Raw genomic sequence first — 20482 nt, 5'->3', positions numbered from 1 at the left:
CCCTCCAGCCCCAACATGCACCCCATCCCCGCCAGGCCCCCCGCCAGGCCCCCCTCCAGCCCCAACATGCACCCCATCCCCGCCAGGCCCCCCGCCAGGCCCCCCGCCAGCCCCAACATGCACCCCATCCCCGCCAGGCCCCCCGCCAGCCCCAACATGCCCCCCATCCCCGCCAGGCCCCCCGCCAGGCCCCCCGCCATGCCCAACATGCACCCCATCCCCGCCAGGCCCCCGCCAGCCCCAACATGCCCCCCATCCCCGCCAGGCCCCCAAGCCAGCCAGTGGCCCCAAATCCAGATAGAATTAAACTCACTTGTTGGTCTGGAGGACCGTAGAGTAGCGCATACTGGGGGAGGACCCCATCCACAAGTTTCTCCAACTCCTCTCCAGTGAAGGCAGGGGCCCTTTCCCCAGTCGCAGCAGCCATTGTCCCTTCCAGACCGAGGTCACAGCAACACTTGCAGTATAGGTCCTCTCCTGTGAAAGTTCAAGTCGCAAGTGGATAAGTAGATAGAAAATGGCGGTCACGTCCGCGGCGGTGCGTTCCGCGGCGGTGCGTCCCGCCACCGCCGGCGCCCTTCGCCATTGGCTCCTGAAACCCATAGGCTTCAATGTTAACCAATGCGGCTTCGCGCCGCGGTCTTGGCCCGCCGCCCGCCGCGGTGTTCCACGCCAGCGCATTGACCTCACATCCCATTGTCACACTTCACAGGTCAGGCAGCCGCCATTTCCAGGGCCCACATGGCTCAATTTCAACTGCGTCACACAGGCCTAGGCCTTGCATAGCCACTCATACACGCCATTCACTGCATAGAGAATCGTATACTGTGCTAGCTGTGAGTACGTACCTGTGGGTTGCCTGACTGTGTGCTCCATGTTGTCCTTCCTAGGCACCGTCCGCTGGGTTGGGCGAGGAGACGGATGAATCCTCCCGTGTACCGACCGCTGGTGGACCTGTCGACAATGGAAGAACGCCACATTATCCTGACCTACCGTCTTAACCGTGCCACTATCCATGAACTGTGTGCCCGGCTGGAGCCCGACCTGATGTCCCCCATCCGCCAACCCACAGGGATTCCCCCTCTGGTGCAGGTCATGTCAGTACTCCATTTCTTGGCAAGTGGGTCATTTCAGACAACCGTGGGAATTGCTTCTGGGATGTCTCAGCCCATGTTTTCAAAGGTGTTATCCAGAGTGTTGTCTGCCCTGATGAAATCCGTGAGGAACTACATCATTTTCCCTGAGGTGGGCGAACTGGCTACAGTGAAGGGTGATTTCTACGCCCTTGGACATATTCCCAACGTAATTGGTGCCATTGATGGGACCCATGTGGCTTTGGTTCCCCCAAGAGACAGGGAGCAGGTGTACAGGAACAGAAAAAGTTACCATTCAATGAACATCCAGGTGGTGTGTTTGGCTGACCAGTACATCTCGCATGTAAATGCCAAATTCCCAGGGTCAGTGCATGACGCCTACATCCTCAGGAATAGCAGCATCCCTTACGTGATGGAACAGCTAGAGAGACACCGTGTATGGCTAGTGGGGGACTCTGGGTACCCCAACCTGTCGTGGCTACTGACCCCAGTAAGGAATCCCCGGACCAGGGCAGAGGAACGGTACAATGAGGCCCATGGGCGTACTAGGAGGGTGATCGAACGCACCTTTGGCCTCCTAAAGGCCAGGTTTCGCTGCCTGCATATGACCGGTGGATCCCTAATGTACTCACCTAAGAAGGTGTGTCACATCATCGTGGCCTGCTGCATGCTTCACAACCTGGCTTTGCGCCGCCAGGTGCCTTTCCTGCAGGAGGATGGTCGAGACGGTGGTGTTGTGGCAGCGGTGGAACCTGAGGAGAGTGACGAGGAGGAAGACGACGGGGCTGAAACAGACAACAGGGACAGAATCATTGAACAGTACTTCCAATAGGACACAGGTAACATTTCAAAGATAATTTAGTAAAAGTTAACTACTCTGCAGCATCTCTGCTGCCTGTCTATTTGCCCCAGTGTATGATGACTGAGTTTTGGCTTTTCCCTCCCTATTTCAGATCTGGGGTCCCCACTACGAGTCCTGTGCTTCGTTTCCCCATGGACTACAGCTTTGTGGCAGCTGTTTGTTGACTTCACCATGTACAAGGACATATTTGCACTGTCATGTCAATTACAATCTATTGAAATCACAGCCAGACTCCTGATATTTTGGTGCAAAATAGGTGTTTATTGAAGTGCTCAAAATGGGATGGGTGGTTTCAAGTGGGTGGGGGCTATGGTGAAGGAATGTCCATGGCAGAGTCCAGAGTAACAGTCACACAGGTGCATTGTCCAGAGGCCTGTGGAGAGATGGAGCATGGGCAGTTCGAGGATGGACAGGGTGACAATGTGGGACAGTGGGATGACATCAGGTGGTATCCATTGCTGGCGGGGGTCTTGACATCCTACTCTGTCTTGCGAGATCTCAGGGCCCTCTTGCGGGGTGGTTCTTCTCCTGCAGGAGGTGGGGGTCTGGTGGGCTGCTGCTGTGCGGGGGCCTCCTGTCCACTAGCGCCGGCGGAGGTGGATGGCTGTTCTTGGTCCCGGCTAGTGGCAGGGGCCCTTGGGTGTTGTTCAGTGTCCGCCCTGCTGTTTACGAGGTCCTGCAGCAGCCCTACCATGGTAACCAGGGTGGTGTTGATGGCTCGGATGTCCTCCCTGTACCCCCGATAGTGTTCCTCCTGCAGCACCTGGATCTCCTGGAACCGGGCCAGTACCGTCGCCATCGTCTCCTGGGAGCGGTTGTATGCTCCCATGATGGTGGTGAGGACCTCGTGGAGAGTGGGTTCCCTGGGCCTCTCCTCCCCCCCTTGTCGCACAGCTGCCCGCCGAGTTGCCCTGTTTCCCTGGGCCTCTGCCCCCTGGCCGGTGTGCCCACTACCACTGCCCCCAGGTCCCTGTTGTTGTTGGGGTGGTGGGTTATCCTGGGTGCCCTGTAGTGGTAGACACACCGCAGATTGACGCGCCCTGGAGACAGAGGCATGGGCCCGCTGGGTGGGAGCTGTGCTGGTGTTCCCAGAGGGGTTAGGGTCTATAGTGGCCTGTGCCTGTGTGAGGGGAACCGACTGTCCAGAGGTCCCCGATGGTCCGGGCTGGTCATCGGTGTCCAGATCGACAGAGCTGCTGTCATCGCTGACGGCCTCTTGGGTGGGGGGTGTGGATAATTCTGGCCCCTCCGCCGCGGTGTGTTGACGGTCGGGTCCTGCAGGGGTATAGAGGTATGGTTATAGTTTCAATGTGTGGCATATGGGTGTATCTGTGGGTTCCCGTGTCCCCAAGTGCTGGCATTCGTGTGTGGGGGCTTTGGTGAGGGTGGCTTGTGGGGGGGATGTGTATATGCATTGGGCATGCTTTGGTGATGGGTGTCCATGCTTAGTGGACGCATGCAGGCCTAGGTTTTGGGATGTGTGGGTTGTGATGGTGAGACATTGGCGGGGAATAGGTGTGCTGGGGGTGGGGGTGAGGATGGTGGTGGGGGTGAGGATGGTGGTGGGGGTGAGGGTGGGGGTGAGGATGGTGGTGGGGGTGAGGGTGGGGGTGAGGGTGGGGGTGGGGGTGAGGGTGGGGTTCGAGGATGGGGGTGAGGGTTGGGGTCTGATTTGGCATGCAGGTGGGGGGGAAGCAGTATTGAAGCTTCAACTTACCAGTATCCATTCCTCCGCCGACTCCTGCGAGGCCGTCAGGATGCAGGATGTTCAAGACTTCCTCCTCCCATGATGTGAATTGTGGGGGTTGAGGTGGGGGTCCTCCGCCAGTCTTCTGCACGGCGATGTTGTGCCTGGATACCATGGAACGCACCTTCCCCCGTAGGTCGTTCCATCGCTTCCTGATGTCTTCCCGATTTCTGGGGTGCTGTCCCACTGCGTTCACCCTGTCGACAATCCTCTGCCATAGCTCCGTCCTCCGGGCAATGCTGGTGTATTGGACCTGTGTGCCGAACAGCTGGGGCTCTACACGAACGATTTCCTCCACCATAACCCTGAGTTCTTCGTCTGTGAAGCGGGGTTGTCTTTGGGGTGCCATGGGGTGGTGTGTATGATGTGTGGGGTGGAGTATGTGTATTTAAGTGAGTTGAGTGTGGTGGTGTGTGTTGTTTTGTGTGTGGATAGTGTGTGGGTGATGGTGTTGAGTGGCTGTGGCTGTTATGTTTTGGATGCTGGTGTCTCGCTCTTGCCTTCTTTACGATTTTGTAAGCGTAGGGGTTTGTGGGTGATGTGGGTGGGTGTTTTATATTGTATTGTGTGTGTGGGAGTGGTGTGTGTATGTGTATCAGGTGTGTGGGATTCAAATCGTCCAATGTGGGTGAGTTTTGTTCGTTGGTGGGTATTCTGACCGCGGCGGTGTGTCCCGCCAATGGAATACCGCGTTTGAATGACCGCCGCGTGGATTCGTGGGTCGTAATGGGATGGGCGTATTTCTGTTGGCGTGGCGGTGGAGGTTTGGTCACCTCCACCTTTCCGCCGACCGCTGGTCTGGCGGTCTGTTGTGGCGGTCGGATTTTCGGAGGTTTGCCTTCTGCGGGTCAGAATGACCGTGGCGGGTTTCCGCGACCGCGGCGGGATTATGGAGGATTTCTGACCGGCGGTAGGCGCCTTTTACCGCCGAGGTCAGAATGACCCCCTCAGTCTGCAATGGCAGTGCTGGCTTCATCTGGATGCATGGCCCTATAGGGTTTTACAATCAGTGCTGCTGCCCTCAGGGGCCTACCCATAGTACCCCATGCCTTGGGTACATAGGTACTCACTTACTAGTGACTTATAGTGGTAGTTAAGGGTGTATCCAATTGTGCTAGTGCATCACAAAAGATTTAGGGAAAAAGCTCTGGCACAGGGAACCTGGTTAGCAGGGGTCCTGGACACTACAATTTCTAGGACACATCAACATCAGGTAAAATATGGGGGATAACCATGTCAAAAAGAGGCCCTCTACCTCCCCCAAACCAAAGAAGATGAGACTACATTTTCCCTAGTGAGTCCCTAGTGAGTCTTCATCATCTAAGTGGAAGAACCTGATGAGGCTATCTGCATTGGCATGGGCAGTCCCAGGTCTGTGTTCCATATGACAGTCCATCCCCTGTGGGGAAATGGACCACCTAAGAAGTTTGGGGTTTTTACCTTTTATTTGTTGTAGCCGTCTGAGAGGCCTGTGGTCAGTCTGAACTATGAAGTGAGAGCCAAATGGATATGGCCTCAACTTCAACTTCAACTTCAACCCCAGCAAAGGTTTCCCTCTCTATGGCACTCCATTTCTGTTCCCAAGGTAGTAGTTTCTTGCTTATAAAAGCAACTGGCTGGTCATGTCCATCATCATTTGTCTGGGAAAGGATTGCTCCTATCCCCATGTCAGAAGCATCCATTTGGACTATGAATTCCCTGGAGTATTCTGTTGCTTGTAGAAGTGGAGCAGAGCACATAGCTTCTTTCAGAGTGTCAAAGGCCTTTTGACAACTCACTGTCCAGTTAGCCTTTTTGGGCATTTTCTTGCAGGTGCATTCTTTAGTCCAAAGGGCATAACAGTGAACTGATAATGCCTACTAGGAGTGGAAAATACTGACCTCTCTTTTGACCCTGGGGTTAGAACTGGGGTCAGACCAAGCTGCCAGTACCCAGATGTTAAATCAAAGGTACTCAGATATTTGGCTGCCCGTATGTGCCTATGAGCTCATCAGTTCTTGGAATTGGGTGTGCGTCTGTCTTTATCACAGAGTTGAGGCGCCGGTAGTCCACATAGAACCTTATTTCCTTTTTTCTCCTTTGGAGTAAAGCTTGAGGATTAAAACCACTGGGCTAGCACAGTGACTCTCAGAGGGTTCAATGACACCCAAATCTAGCATCTTTTTAACTTCTGCCTCTATGCTATCTCTGACATGGTTTTTTGACAGGCAAGCTGTCACCACTGTCCACATCATGGGTACACCAGTTTGTCTTTCCAGGGGTCAGAAAGAAGAGTTCAGCATACCTCATCTAAAGTAAGCCTGAGGTGCCTGTGCATGGGGCAGCGTGTGTGCTGGTGGTTCTTCAGTGTTACAAGGCCTTTCTTTTGGGTTTGGTTGATGATATACTCCTGGCAGTACATCTGGGGCAGGACAAAATCTTTGACAGGATTGTTGTCAACTTCTGTTGGCCCTGGATGAAGACAGCCTCAGATGCTTTCTATTGGAGTTGTCTGTTGTCTCATCTTCCAGGCCAGTGGAACGACAGTGGGTAGACAGCGAAGAAGCTAATGTTCCTTAGACTTCCATGCCTTTTGTTGGCACCCCCTTTGAGAGGGTGGGTGTTAGACCTGGCATCCTTGGTGTTGCCTCCCCTGACTTTTTGTCTCTGCTTCCCAGGTTGTTGCTGCCTGGGGGACTCTGTGTTATTGTTTTTGTTCTTCTGAGCAATTTACCACTGCTGACCAGTGCTAAAGTGCCAGTGTTCCCTATGTGAAATTGTATGTGTAATTGTATTTTCCATAATTGGCAAATTTGATGTACTAGTAAATCCCAAGTAAAGTGCACTCGAAGTGCCTAGGGCCTGTAAATCAAATGCTACTAGTGGGCCTGCAGCACTGATTGTGCCACCCACATGAGTAGCCCTGTAAACATGGCTCAGACCTGCCACTGCAGTGTCTGTGTGTGCAGTTTTTGAACTGTCAATTGGACGTGGCAAGTGTACCCACTTGCCAAGCCTAAACCTTCCCTTTTCTTACATGTCAGACACCCCTAAGGTAGGCCTAGGTAGCCCCATGGCCAGGGTGCAGTGTATGATTAAGGTAGGACATATAGTAATATGTTTTATATGTCCGGACAGTGAAATATTGCTAAATTCGTTTTTCACTGTTGCAAGGCCTGTCCCTCTCATAGGTTAACATGGGGGCTACCTTTAAATATGATTAAAGTGTAGATTCCCTTTGCGAGTGGATGGACATGTGGAGTTTGGGGTCTCTGATGTCACAATTTAAAAATACATCTTTTGGTAAAGTTGATTTTAAGATTGTGTGTTTGAAAATGCCACTTTTAGAAAGTGAGCCTTTTCTTGCTTATACCATTTCTGTGATTCTGCCTGTTTGTGGATTCCCTGTCTGGGTCAGTTTGACAGTTGGGCTGGTTGCACCTCACACTAGACAGTGACACAAAGGGAGCTGGGCGTGTAGTCTGCATATGCTGATGAGCCTTCTGGGCTAGGCTGGAGGGAGGAGTGGTCACTTACACCTGAAAGGGCTGTGCCAGACCTCACACAATGCAGTCTCTAAACCCCTGGTGTGCGTCTGGGGCCTGGCCTGGGCAAAGCAGGATCCTGTAAACAAGAGAGACTTTTCTTTGAAGTAGGCCTACTTCAAAGGAGAAATTGGGTATAAGAAGGGCACCCAAAACCACAGACTTTAGAAACACTTCTGGAAACAAGAGGAGCCTCTGCCTGGAGAAGAGCTGAGAAAGAAGAGCTGCCCTGCCTGTGACTGTGCTTTGTGAGGCTATCCTGCAGTTGCTGCTTTTGCCAGAGTAAGAGGGCAAAGACTTGACTTTGTGTGCCTTACATCTTGTGAAGAAATCTCCAAGGGCTTGATTTAGAGCTTGCCTCCTGTTGTTTGAAGTCTCAGGGACATCAAAGACTTCTATCTGTCAGCACCTGGAGTCTCTGGAGAGACTCCTGCTCTGACGAGTGGTGCCCTATCCAGTCCCTGGGCCCTTGAAAAGAAAGCTGGTGAAAATCCAAGGAAATCGACTTCAGACAACTTCGGACCGACGCCGCTGCTGAATCCGGTGACGCCGCCTGCAACCGACTCCGTGATCTTCTCTGTAACGCGACGACCTTTGCAGGCCCGACATCGCTGCAGTTGCGCCAAAGTCGGCGACTCCATGGAAGTCACCGTACCACGTCGTAACCGACGCCACTCGAAGTGCGCGGAGTCAACATTTCGCACAGACGCCGCGATCCCCGACTTATCCCATTGGCTTGTTTTCACTCTTCACCAAAGGTACTGTACCTGGGGGTCTACGCGACTCTGCATCCGGCACCGTTGGTGTCGGATTGTTGGGAACAACTCCGTTACGACGCCGTGTTAACACCTCATCGAAGCATTTTGTGTTTCTAAGTGCTATTTTTGAGTTTAATCTTTAAAAATTCATAGGTTGACTTGTGTATTGTGGATTTTTGTTGTTTCCTATTTTTCTAAACCTGTGTTGTGTCATTTTGTAGTGTTTTCATTAAGTTACTGTGAGTGTTGGTACAAATACTTTATACCTAGCACTCTGAAGTTAAGCCTACTGCTCTGCCAAGCTACCAAGGGGGTAAGCAGGTGTTAGCTGAGGGTGATTCTCTTTTACCCTGACAAGAGTGAGGGTCCTTGCTTGAACAGGGGTTAACCTGACTGTCAACCAAAGCCCCCATTTCTAACACCATGTACTTCTCATAAGTTATGGGATCATCATGGGATACCTGACGTTGGGGAATGCGTGATCACAATGGATTAAGTGCATGATGTCGTACAAGGGACCCCTGACAAATTCCATCATACATATAAAGTTCACTAAGACTTTGGTAGTTTAGTTTGGCACACCTATGCTGATCTAGTGCAGCATATGTTTAATAACTAACCTCCCAGTATGGAGGCTATCACTGACATGGGTGTATGCTAAGATCAGAAGACCAGCATTCCTGTGACTGCTGTCATTCCGAAGGTACATACAAATTGAAACCTACATCATCATGATTGACACAGTGGTACATTTGCTAAACCATGTGTTAATAATATGACAGTGTCAGTTTGCTGTATATCCGCTGATCAACCAACTTGGCAAATGTAAGGTGATGAATGTGGCACATCTGTGATTTCCTAAACCCATAATGGGTAAACAGGGCAATGAGTGACACATTTCAGGTGCAATGACTACACCTGTGCCCATGCAGTCTGTCATGGATGACTACAATATACACTGTCAACATATATCTCCTTGTTGTATCCAAATATTAAAACTGGTCAATCCATGGCTAACCTCAAACTGTCACTAAGTAATGCACAGGATCCCTGCCATTATGGTGTCATAGGGGGCATATGTGGCTCAGGGTACCCTGTTAATGTAGCATATGTAACCAAGACACAACACAGGCCCTACATGTAAGGGACCATAGAAAGCATGATAAATCATGACCTTAAATCAAGCCACAGATGCGTCACACAGTAAATGATTGTCCTTTGATGCCCAAGCCACAATACCTGAGAGACTGGTAATGCAGTGCTCCAGGAAAGTGGCTTTGCATGTCTCTCATTAATACAAATGATGAGAGGAGTACACTCCATAAATGAGTCTACAAACAAATGATAGAGCATGTTTTCCACCACATGAGAGTTAGGGCCACTGCATATGTGCAGATATGTGTGTATCACTCACTTGAGTGACCGGGTCTGTACATGTTTGCAGTGGTATGTCTGTTGCATTATCATCATGCCTGAGAGGCTGGACTTTCAAATTTAATGTTACACACAGTAGTTATATTTGGAAGTGTTGTACAGTGCACACACATTGAACACATTTCTCCCTTCCATGCTTTACAGGTGGACTTGCCCCCTACACAATCAGAGAGGTGGCTCGATTTGCGGACCTAGACATCTCCAGTAAATGTTGATATTTCTGTTCTGTGTTGTGTTTGCAGCTGTTGTGTGGTTGACTCCTGTGTGCTGGACACGTAGCAAGGTATGATGTGCTGGTAAATGATCAGATATGTTACTTTAGTGGAGTATCATTTTTTTCCATCTTTGAGTTGGACAATCCTTAGCGTATAGTCATATTTTCGGATTGTAGTGCAGCCCTGTAGGCATGGCCATGTGAATAGGGTGACATTTGTTGATAAAACTTTTAGTAAGAAAATTTAACAGAGGGCCATATTTATGATTTAGTCAGCAAGTCAGACCCTGAATCTCACAGAATAGGGATGCCAAAGTCTTACCCACAGACTTGAGCCTCCCTGTTCACTAATGAACATGTTTGACTGTATGTTTGACTTCCTAGCAGCATGTAGCTCCACATGTTGTGCTACATGTATGTGGCACTTGAGTACAATGTCATGGGTGTGCATGCAGCTCATGGAAAGATGTGTGCTTGCAACCATCTGCTTGTTGTAAAACATCTATTAGTGGTATTAAATGATGTTGACAGTTGTCTGCATTTCCAAACATAAATGTGGATGGGATTGTCCAAGGTTTGGGTGTATCCTAGTTGGACATCCTCCTTACCTGTGGTGGACTGGCCAACCCCATGTACAGCTGTCGAAAGCTTCCTGGGTGTCCTAGATGTTGGAAAGTATTTGTTGCTTGTCCATCCCCCCATCAGGCACAGGCTTAGGGTTATGAAATGTGTACCTAGGACTGATGATCCAAGTTTAGTACACAGACATGTAAATCCGTAAATCACTTGTCCAAAACTAGGATCCCCGCTCATGATTAGCAACTGCATTCTATTCTGGCAATTCCATTTACAAATCACAGATCTTGTGGCTCTTGATTGTCATCCAGAAGATGATCATTAGTTGGCCTGTCACATGTGGAGGACTTGCAGCATTTGTTACTTGACAAATGGCTGAACTATGATGCATAGGTCATTTAAGTTGTTACACATCTTTTAGAGCATTGCTGTGCTGTTAGATAAGACATGTGCTGGCATGTACTTCCTCAGGGACAATCTGTGATCTGTATGATGAAATGGCCTGTTTCTGGAACATTAGATGTATTGTCTGATTTACTTCAGTAGCTATATCACACAATGAAGTACCTAATGTTTGGTTTGATCTATTTTTTAACAGCAGCCACTATGAATGCCATCCAGATTCGGGAGTTTCAGTGCCGGGCGATTCTGGCATTGGGGTGACAATTCCATGATCCCTGGGTCTCTAGCACAGAACCCGGGTACTGCCAAACTGCCTTTCCGGGGTCTCCACTGCAGCTGCTCCCAACCCCTCAGACAGGTTTCTGCCCTCCTGGGGTCCAGGCAGCCCTGGCACAGGAAGGCAGAACAAAGGACTTCCTCTGAGAGAGGGTGTAACAACCTCTCCCTTTGGAAATAGGTGTGAGGGCTGGGGAGGAGTAGCCTCCCCCAGCCTCTGAAAATGCTTTGATGAGCACAGATGGTGCCCATCTCTGCATAAGCCAGTCTGCACTGGTTCAGAGATCCACCAGCCCTGCTCTGGCGCGAAACTGGACAAAGGAAAGGGGAGTGACCACTCCCCTGACCTGCACCTCCCAGGGGAGGTGCCCAGAGCTCCTCCAGTGTGTCCCAGACCTCTGCCATTTTGGAAACAGAGGTGTTAGTGGCACACTGGACTGCTCTGAGTGGCCAGTGCCAGCAGGTGACGTCAAAGGCTCCTTCTGATAGGCTCTTACCTCTCTTGGTAGCCAATCCTTCTTCCTAGGTAGCCAAACCTCCTTTTCTGGCTATTTAGGGTCTCTGCTTTGGGGATCTCACCAGATAACGAATGCAAGAGCTCATCAGAGCTCCTCAGCATCTCCCTCTTCACCTTCTGCCAAAGTATCGACCGCTGACTGCTCAGGACGCTTGCAAAACCGCAACAAAGTAGCAAGACGACTACTAGCAACCATGTATCGCTTCATCCTGCCGGCTTTCTTGACTGTTTCCAGGTGGTGCATGCTCTGGGGGTAGCCTGCCTCCTCTCTGCACCAGTAGCTCTGAAGAAATCTCCCGTGGGTCAACGAAATCTTCCCCCTGCAACCGCAGGCACCAAAAGACTGCATCACTGGTCCTTTGGGTCCCCTCTCAGCATGACGAGCGTGGTCCCTGGAACTCAGAAACTCTGTCCAAGTGACTCCCACAGTCCAGTGACTCTTCAGTCCAAGTTTGGTGGAGGTAAGTCCTTGCCTCCCCACGCTAGACTGCATTGCTGGGTACCACGTGATTTGCAGCTGCTCCGGCTCCTGTGCACTCTTCCAGGATTTCCTTCATGCACAGCCAAGCCTGGGTCCCCGACACTCTAACCTACAGTGCACAACCTTCTGAGTTGTCCTCCGGCATCTTGGGACTCCCTTTTGTGACTTTGCATGGACTCTGGTTCACTCTTCTTCCAAGTGCCTGTTCAGGTACTTCTGCGGGTGCTGCCTGCTTCTGTGAGGGCTCCCTGACTTGCTGGGAGACCCCTCTGTCTCCTCATCTAAGTGGCAATATCCTGGTCCCTCCTGGGCCACAGCAGCATCCAAAAACCCTAACCATGACCCTTGCAGCTAGCAAGGCTTGTTTGCGGTCTTTCTGTGTGGGAATACCAATGCAAGTTTCATCGTGACGTGAGACACCCATCCTCCAAAGGGAAAGTTCCTAGTCCTCTTCTTACTTGCAGAACTCCAAGCTTCTTCCAACAGGTGGCAGCTTCCTTGCACCGCCAGCTGGCATTTCCTGGACTCCTGCCCACTCTCGACACTGTCGCGACTATTGGACTTGGTCCTCTTGTCTTACAGGTACTCAGGTCCGGAAATCCACTGATGTTGCATTGCTGGTGTTTGTTCTTCCTGCAGAATCCCCCTATCACGACTTCTGTGCTCTCTGGGGGTAGTGAGTGCACTTTACACCTACCTTTCAGGGTCTTGGGGTGGGCTATTTTTCTAACCCTCACTATTTTCTTACAGTCCCAGTGACCCTCTACAAGCTCACATAGGTTTGGGGTCCATTCGTGGTTCGCATTCCACTTTTGGAGTATATGGTTTGTGTTGGCCCTATACCTATGTGCTCCTATTGCAATCTATTGTAACTTTACACTGCTTGCATTACTTTTCTTGCTATTACCTGCATAATTTTGGTTTATGTACATATATCTTGTGTATATATCTTATCCTCATACTGAGGGTACTCACTGAGATACTTTTGGCATATTGTCATAAAAATAAAGTACCTTTATTTTGAGTACTTCTGTGTAGTGTGTTTTCTTATGACATTGTGCAAATGACACCAGTGGTATAGTAGGAGCTTTACATGTCTCCTAGTTCAGCCGAAGCTGCTTTGCCATAGCTACCTTCTATCAGCCTAAGCTGCTAGAAACACCTCTTCTACCTGGCACAAGGTGTAAGTACCTCTGGTACCCACTACAAGCCAGGCCAGCCTCCTACACCGACATCCAGACAAACATCTTCAACTAGCACCCAGACCACCCCTGCTGCAGTCATTGACCCTGCAGATTTCCAATGGATGCAACGTGACATTGAACGTATATTGAGGAAAATGAACAGGCTGCAGCAGGAGGTAGCACAAGTTAATAAGAGGATGTGTGCCATTAAGAAGACCATGCGGAGGGCAAACTTGTGAACAATATACCCTCATGATTCCTTCCCTTCCCTCCTCTTTCCTGGGTCTTTAAATTAGTGGGTTTAGGGGGCTTAGTGTTAGGTCAGAATAGGCTGTTAGTTTAGTTAGTAGTAGTGGGTTGGGGGTGGGGTTATGGTCATTTTAATGTCTGTTTTTTATTATGTGTGTGGGTGGGGGATTATTTTGGGGTTCAATCAATCAATCAATCACAATATTTATAGAGCGCACTACGTACCCGTTAGGGTTTCAAGGCGCTGAGGGGGGGGGGGGGGGCTGCTGCTACTGGTCGAAGAGTCAGGTCTTGAGGAGTCTCCTGAAGGTGAGAAGGTCCTGGGTCTGTCGCAGGGCGGTCGGGAGGGCGTTCCAGGTCTTGGCGGCGAGATAGGAGAAGGATCTGCCGCCAGAGGTCTTGCGTTGGAAGCGGGGAACGATGGCGAGGGCGAGGTTGGCGGAGCGGAGTTGGCGGGAGGGGACGTAGAAGTTGAGTCTGTAGTTCAGGTAGGCTGGTCCGGCGTTGTGGAGTGCCTTGTGAGCGTGGGTGAGGAGCTTGAAGGTGATCCTCTTGTCCACGGGGAGCCAGTGGAGGTCCTTCATGTGGTGGGAGATGTGGCAACGGCGGGGTACGTCGAGGACCAGTCGGGCAGAGGTGTTTTGGATGCGTTGGAGGCGACGGATGTCTTTAGCTGGGATGCCTGTGTAGAGTGCGTTGCCGTAGTCCAGTCTACTGCTGACGAGGGCCTGGGTCACCGTTTTTCTGGTTTCCGTCGGGATCCATTTGTAGATTCTACGTAGCATGCGGAGGGTGTTGTAGCAGGAGGAGGAAACTGCGTTGACCTGCTTGGACATGGTGAGGGCGGAGTCGAGGACGAAGCCCAGGTTGCGTGCGTGGTTGGTTGGTGTTGGAGGAGGTCCCAGTGCGGTGGGCCACCAGGAGTCGTCCCAGGCCGAGGGGGTGCGTCCGAGGATGAGGACCTCCGTCTTGTCGGAGTTCAATTTCAGGCGGCTATTTCTCATCCATTCGGCGATGGACTTCATTCCTTCATGGAGGTTGACTTTGGCGGTGTGTGGGTCTTTCGTGAGGGAGAGGATGAGCTGGATGTCGTCGGCGTAGGAGAGAATGTTGAGGTTGTGCTGACGGGCCAGTTGTGCCAGGGGGGCCATGTAGACGTTGAACAGCGTCGGGCTTAGGGAGGAGCCTTGGGGTACGCCGCAGATGATGTTGGTGGCTTCGGAGCGGAAGGGAGGGAGTCGGACTCCCAAATTATTGTTTTAATAAAAAAAATATATATATAAAATATAAAAATACAAAAAAATATATATTTGTTTAGTATAAGATAGTATGTGTTTAGGTTAGTATCTGTTGTCCTCCATGTGTCCCGTCTTATAAGGGGGTGAGGGGTTGATGTTTAGATTCTTTACTTTATTTTTATTTTATTTTATTTTATTTTGAGAGTTTTCTATAGCGCTGGCAAGACCGAGAGGGTATCAGAGCGCTTTACAACAGAATAGATAATAAACACAAGAAAAACACATGAAAAGTCTAAGAGTCACATTACAGACTGATATTACAGAGGGTTTGTCATGAACAGAAGGGTAGCGATCCGGGGATGGTGGGGTGGGGAGTGAGAGACCCTTTTTGATGTGAGGGTTGGTTTAGGAGGTATTCTTTAAGTAGCTTCTTGAAGATCATTTCGATCTGATGTGAGTGGGTAAGGAGTTCCATATTCTTGGAGCGTTGTTTGAGAAGGAGCATGACCGAGTTTTTTGCTTGTTGGATTTCGGTAGGAAGAGGAGGAGTGAGTTTGTGTTTCTCAGAGATCTGGTTTGACCAGCTTTCACTAGTTTATTTGCGAGGTGTTCAGGTTTCCCAGTGTGAAGGGCTTTGTGTGTTAGGCAAGCAGTGCGGAACAGGCAGCGGGCCTTGATCGGGAGCCATTTAAGAATCATCAAGGCTGGGGAGATGTGGTCATATTTTTTAATTCCCGTCGCTAGTCTGGCAGCTGCATGAAGAGTGGACCTCATAGGGGCGAGTCGGGATTTGGCCGTGCCAGTAAGGATGGAGATCCCATAGTCTAGTCTTGAGAGTGCCAGTGCTTGAGTGGCCTGTTTGAGGTCATCCTGGGGAATGAAGGATTTGATTTTGTGTAGAAGTTTAATGCTGAGGAAGGTGTTGTTCGCGTTTGTCTTTATGTGGTCCTGCATAGTCAGGTTGGAGTCCAGAGAGATTCCCAGGGATTTGACCGTGCTAGACGGGGAGAGGGTACATTTGAGTGCGTCAATAGATTTGAGCCATTCTTGCAGTTGAGGAAGCTGGTTAGATTTCGAGAGGAGGAGTATTTCCGTCTTGTAGTGATTTAGTTTGAGATGGTTATGAGAGAGCCAACAGAGGGCTTCTTTAAGGGTATTGTTCAGACGGTGAATGTCTTCTAAGGAGGATAGTTCAATATAGAGTTGCGTGTCATCCGCATAGAGATGGAAGGGGATATTGGCTCGAATAAGGATAGTGGTAAGAGGGTCCATGTAGATGTTGAAGAGAGTTGGAGAGAGGACAGATCCTTGAGGGACCCCTCTGGTAATTAGGAAGGTGGGTGAGGTCGAGTTGAGAAGATTTACTTGTTGCGTTCGGTTTTGTACGAAGGAGGAAAACCAGCGGAGGACAGTACCTTCAATGCCTAGTCTCTTTTGGAGGGAGTCGAGAAGGAGTTTGTGGTCGACAGTGTCAAAGGCCGCTGTTAGATCAAGGAGAATCAGTAGGCAGGGTCGGTCGGATTCAAGGGAGTTGTGGAGGTCGTCTACTATGTTAAGGATGGCTGATTCTGTGCTACAGTCTTTCCGGAAGCCTGATTGAAGAGGGTTGAGGAGGTTGTTGTTATCGATATGATGGGTTAGTTGTTGGATAGGTGTGAGTTATGTATACCATACTGCATGAGATGTAAATGTGATAAGTAAGTTTAGCTCAGGTTAGTTAGGGCCTGTTGTGGGTAATGTGTAGTTAGGATAGGTTAGGTTAGGTAAGGTGTTTCCCCAGGTTTTATCTGCCTTTTGTTACTGTTAAATGAATATTTAGGTGATCCTTTACAGTATGTGTCACATGCTTGGGGATCAGGGCCTTGCCATGGCTGAACAGTGTCTCTTTAGTATTTGCATTTGTGTCCCGTTCCTGCAACCAATTCCCAATTGAGCTGTTACATTGGCAGCTACACCAGAGCTACTTTGCTAAGATTCTGCCATCCATTGTACCCGCCAGTCAAGGTTACTATGGACCCAAAGTGTTGTTAATTATTGATGTATGTTTTCAATCTCACCTACTTTGGGACCAGATTTGGTATTGAGGACACTGTGTTACGTCTGCCTGCAGCCTGATGTTCAAGTGAAGCCTTATAAGGTGAGTGGTAGTATGATCTCATGTAGTATGGTATACATAACTCACACCTATCATTTGTTACATTGTTTATCCAGGTTACTTATTTGTATGTACACTCATCCACATCCATTCCCGGTGTGTGTTAGGAAAATTTTGGGTCAAATGTCACATACGTAAAGATTGGCTTGAAGAAACATTTGAAGGCAATAATTTTTGGCTTAGACATCCCTTGAGGGAGACTTATTCTGTCCAACACATCATTATACTGTATAGTTTCTATTTCCCTCAGAATTAACCCTCAGGAAGGGCAGATGATGGTACAATCCAGACCACAGTGCATAGTTATCAGCCCACATTCTTTCAGGGCAGTTGTATTGACATTCTATAATCATTGACATGAGGTAAACATCCCTAATCTCCCTCACGGTTGATGTGTCACATTACACAGAGACAAAGTGGTTGTGTAAGTGCTATTTATTTTTAAGTACTGTAGTGCTATATTTACATTGTCCATGATTGTGAGTCCATTAGTTTGACACCTTCCATTGTGATCCTACACAAGTGCAAACGGACATGTCATTGGACATGCTGGGGTGAAGTGTCAGATAGTGCAAAGGGACAGGATTTGCCAATGAGGTAGTGAGAGACAATCACAGGGCAGAGTGACAAGATACACAGTGGGCTGTAGAACAGTGCTTAAGAGCAGCTGTTGCAAGACTGGCATGTTACAAAGCACAGGACCTTGGTTATAAGTGGCCAGGTGGCAGGGACTAGTGCTACTGGGTACTCTTACGGGTGAAGGTGATCTGTTCCACGTCTTCATCCTCTGCCCTTAGTGGTGGTTGTGAAGGGGCAACACACACCTCAGTGTTTGAAGACGCAAAGTCAGACATCCCGGTAGCTGCCAACTGTGGGGCTAATAAGAGCAGTACTGCAGCAAGGAGGGGCTGCTGGTTCTTAAGACTAGCATACACATCACTGTGGTAGGCAGCCAGGTCGGCCCTGCGGGGGTCAATATTTCATTTGTGCGCACGTTGAAAGGTTTGTTGTTGGAGGTGTTGTGTCAACTCTCTTACAGCTGTGCTGATTTCCTTCACACTTTTGTCGAGTTCATGCAAGATTGATGTTCGCCCTTGCATGGCTGCTGCCTGTTCTGCAGCTGACATCATGCACGAACGCACCCCCTCTAGGCTGGCTGACATATTTTGCATCCCCATCCGCACCTCCTTGGCCAGCTCCCACTGTACTCCAACTACAGTTCTCTCAAAGCTGGTGCCAGTGTTGTCAGAGTCCTCACCTGGGTTGGAGTTGGCAGGTCGTACAATTGGGGTGGTGGGTGGGCCCTCTGTGATGGCTGCTGTATCTGTGCTCCTCCTTGCGACTGAAGGTGGGGTCTGGAGGATTCCAAGGACATCTTGGAGGGTCTGCTGGCTGATGTTTGTCAGCTTGTCATCCATGTCATCAGGGTAGTCCAGGGCAGGCATATCCCCAGGAGAGCCATCGTCCTCTGCAATTAGATATTGCACAATTTAGTGTCTGTGTTGTGGGATTTATAATGTGACGTGCCTGCCTTCCTATTTGTTGCACATTGTTATCTTGGTTTCTGTTCATTACTCCTTTCTTCAATATTAGCATTCTCCCATGGCCTATGCCCCACCTGCAAGTCACGTGCATTGTGGTCACTTTGGGGACTTGTCTGCATCACATCCTCTTGGTGTTGGTTCTGGCCAAATTGTGAATTGCCACCTTCTTGTCTAACTCAACCCTCCGTTTACTTCCATTCTCATGGTGAGGCATTGCACTGGCTGTGGGTGTTCTGATGGCACTTGTACCACACTTCACAATCTGGAACTGAGCCAGTCTCTGATATTTCACATCCAGCTATATGTTTCTGAGACCTATCATATACTATGTATAGCATTGGCATGGCACACTACAGATGTCAGCATTGGTAGCGTGTAATGTTGATGTTGGGGAATGTGTGCTACATTGGATTGCACTGATGGTCCTAGCAGTGTTCCATTTCCTCTTCTGACTGTGAGGGTGAATTTCACTAGCCGGTGACATATGTCCTCCCCCTCAATGCTGTTGTCTGAGCAGTATGACATTTGGGATGTTGCATGGTGTCATTGGAGCTATTGTGACCCAGGCACAGGGTGGACCCTGACATACACAGCATGGATATGACATTAGTGCTGTGTACCTCATAATGTTTATGACAATGGCTGATGTTTGTAACTATGGACATTAACATTTGACAGGATTAGAACATTTTTTATTGATTACAGGGGATTGATAAAGTTGTCTTCCTGAACCCTCTAATTTGGGTGTGTTTGATCCATGGGGACGTTACTGCCATTAGCTACTTGACCTGTACACACAGCAGAGGTGGTAGTGGCAACTGTTGTCAATGTTAAATTCCACATGCAGATATGGCCTGAGACTGTTAATTGAGCCCTAGTTCATGTAGGGAGAATACCAGCTGACGTGTGACAGCAGGCCAGTTTTACGTTGTACCCTACCCTCCTGGACTGGCTTTACCTTTCCAACATCCTTGGCATGGCTGCATACCCCCATGCAAAGGTTGTTGGTGTAGTGTAGTACTATGCCCCAGGGTTCATCTGAATGGGCCATGCCCCCGTGCTGTGCCCCTTTACCCATTCCACTCCCTGAATATCATGACTTACATGCATTGTGTAGTAGGTATGTCCCCCCCCTGCTTGCAGTTAACATTTGTGCTTTTTAATTCCCCATGCGACTTACCCTGCATCTGCGTTGTCTCCTGGTAGTCTGCTCTGTCCTGTCCTTGAATCCCTGTGACGATCTCCTCAGGGATGACGGCTGCCACCATCTCCTCCGTGTGGTCCAGGGCCTCCTGCGGTGCTGGACTCCCACCTCTAGTCTGTAGTTCTGCCTTCCTGTTCCTGGCCATCTTTTCCTTTGTCCTGCGCTTGCAGTCATGCCAGCGTTTCTTGCACTCAATGACTGTTCTCTGTACTTCTGCCATGCTGTTTATCTTGTCAACAATTTGTTGCCATATTGCCTCTCTCCTACTGACTGGCAACTTTGAGGTGACAAAAAGTTGGTGCTGGTGTTCCGTCACCTCTTTCACCAGAATTACCTGGTCTTCTGCACTGAAGCAACACTTTCTTTTCTTCTTTTCCGTCTCCTGGGTCTTGTGTGGGTCCTCCTGGCGTGTTCCTGGTCTGTTGTCATCTTCCTGGGGTCTGTCCTAGCATCTTGGATCCATTTTGGCTCCCCTGAGCACATTTTGTAGTGTTTGCGCCACTTTCTGGCGCTATTGCGTCAAAAAATGGCGTGTATCCAGTTTGCAGCATCGTAAACCGGCTCACAATAATTTTCGCTGCGTTAACGTAATTGTTCTTTACGACGTGACGCATTGGTATGAGTAAAAAAAATTAATCACACCAGTGGTTTGCGCCGCCGTGTGGCAAACTATAAATTTGACGCCCGAGCGGCACAAGGAAATGGCGTTAGCCGGCTGTAAAAAAATTTACGCAAAACTGCGTCGGCGCACTTTTGCGTCAAAAAGTATAACTATGGCCCTCAATTCTTATTGTACCATGAATAAATCAAATACAACATTTAATGCACAATATTCAATATTGCCATCATCTGTTATATCATGCAGGACTCACCAGTCCCTGAATACATTTCCACAGACTAGCAAACAGCAAAATACTTATTCATCATTTGCATGGTTCACCAATAGGTCCTTATTCTGTTGTCCCCTCAAGTGATTTGTGCTATGGATGTGCAGAAATGTATCCATGTAGTAATCCACCTCAC

The 20482-nt window shown here is 49.5% G+C and overlaps 1 long non-coding RNA gene across 1 annotated transcript; it reads right to left on the bottom strand.

Moving 5' to 3' along the window:
- Positions 1 to 383: 383 nt before the first annotated feature.
- On the bottom strand, positions 384 to 2020 carry LOC138296066 (uncharacterized). Its single transcript, XR_011203743.1, has 3 exons — positions 1727 to 2020; positions 849 to 954; positions 384 to 477 (listed from the first exon to the last, which is right to left on the bottom strand). It is a non-coding gene; the product is annotated as an uncharacterized lncRNA (long non-coding RNA).
- Positions 2021 to 20482: the final 18462 nt, after the last annotated feature.

The sequence above is a fragment of the Pleurodeles waltl genome, chromosome 1_2, assembly GCF_031143425.1.
Source record: "Pleurodeles waltl isolate 20211129_DDA chromosome 1_2, aPleWal1.hap1.20221129, whole genome shotgun sequence".
NCBI lineage: Eukaryota > Metazoa > Chordata > Amphibia > Caudata > Salamandridae > Pleurodeles > Pleurodeles waltl.
Note: the sequence above shows the minus strand (reverse complement) of the source record. Positions and strands in the feature narration are given on the sequence as shown.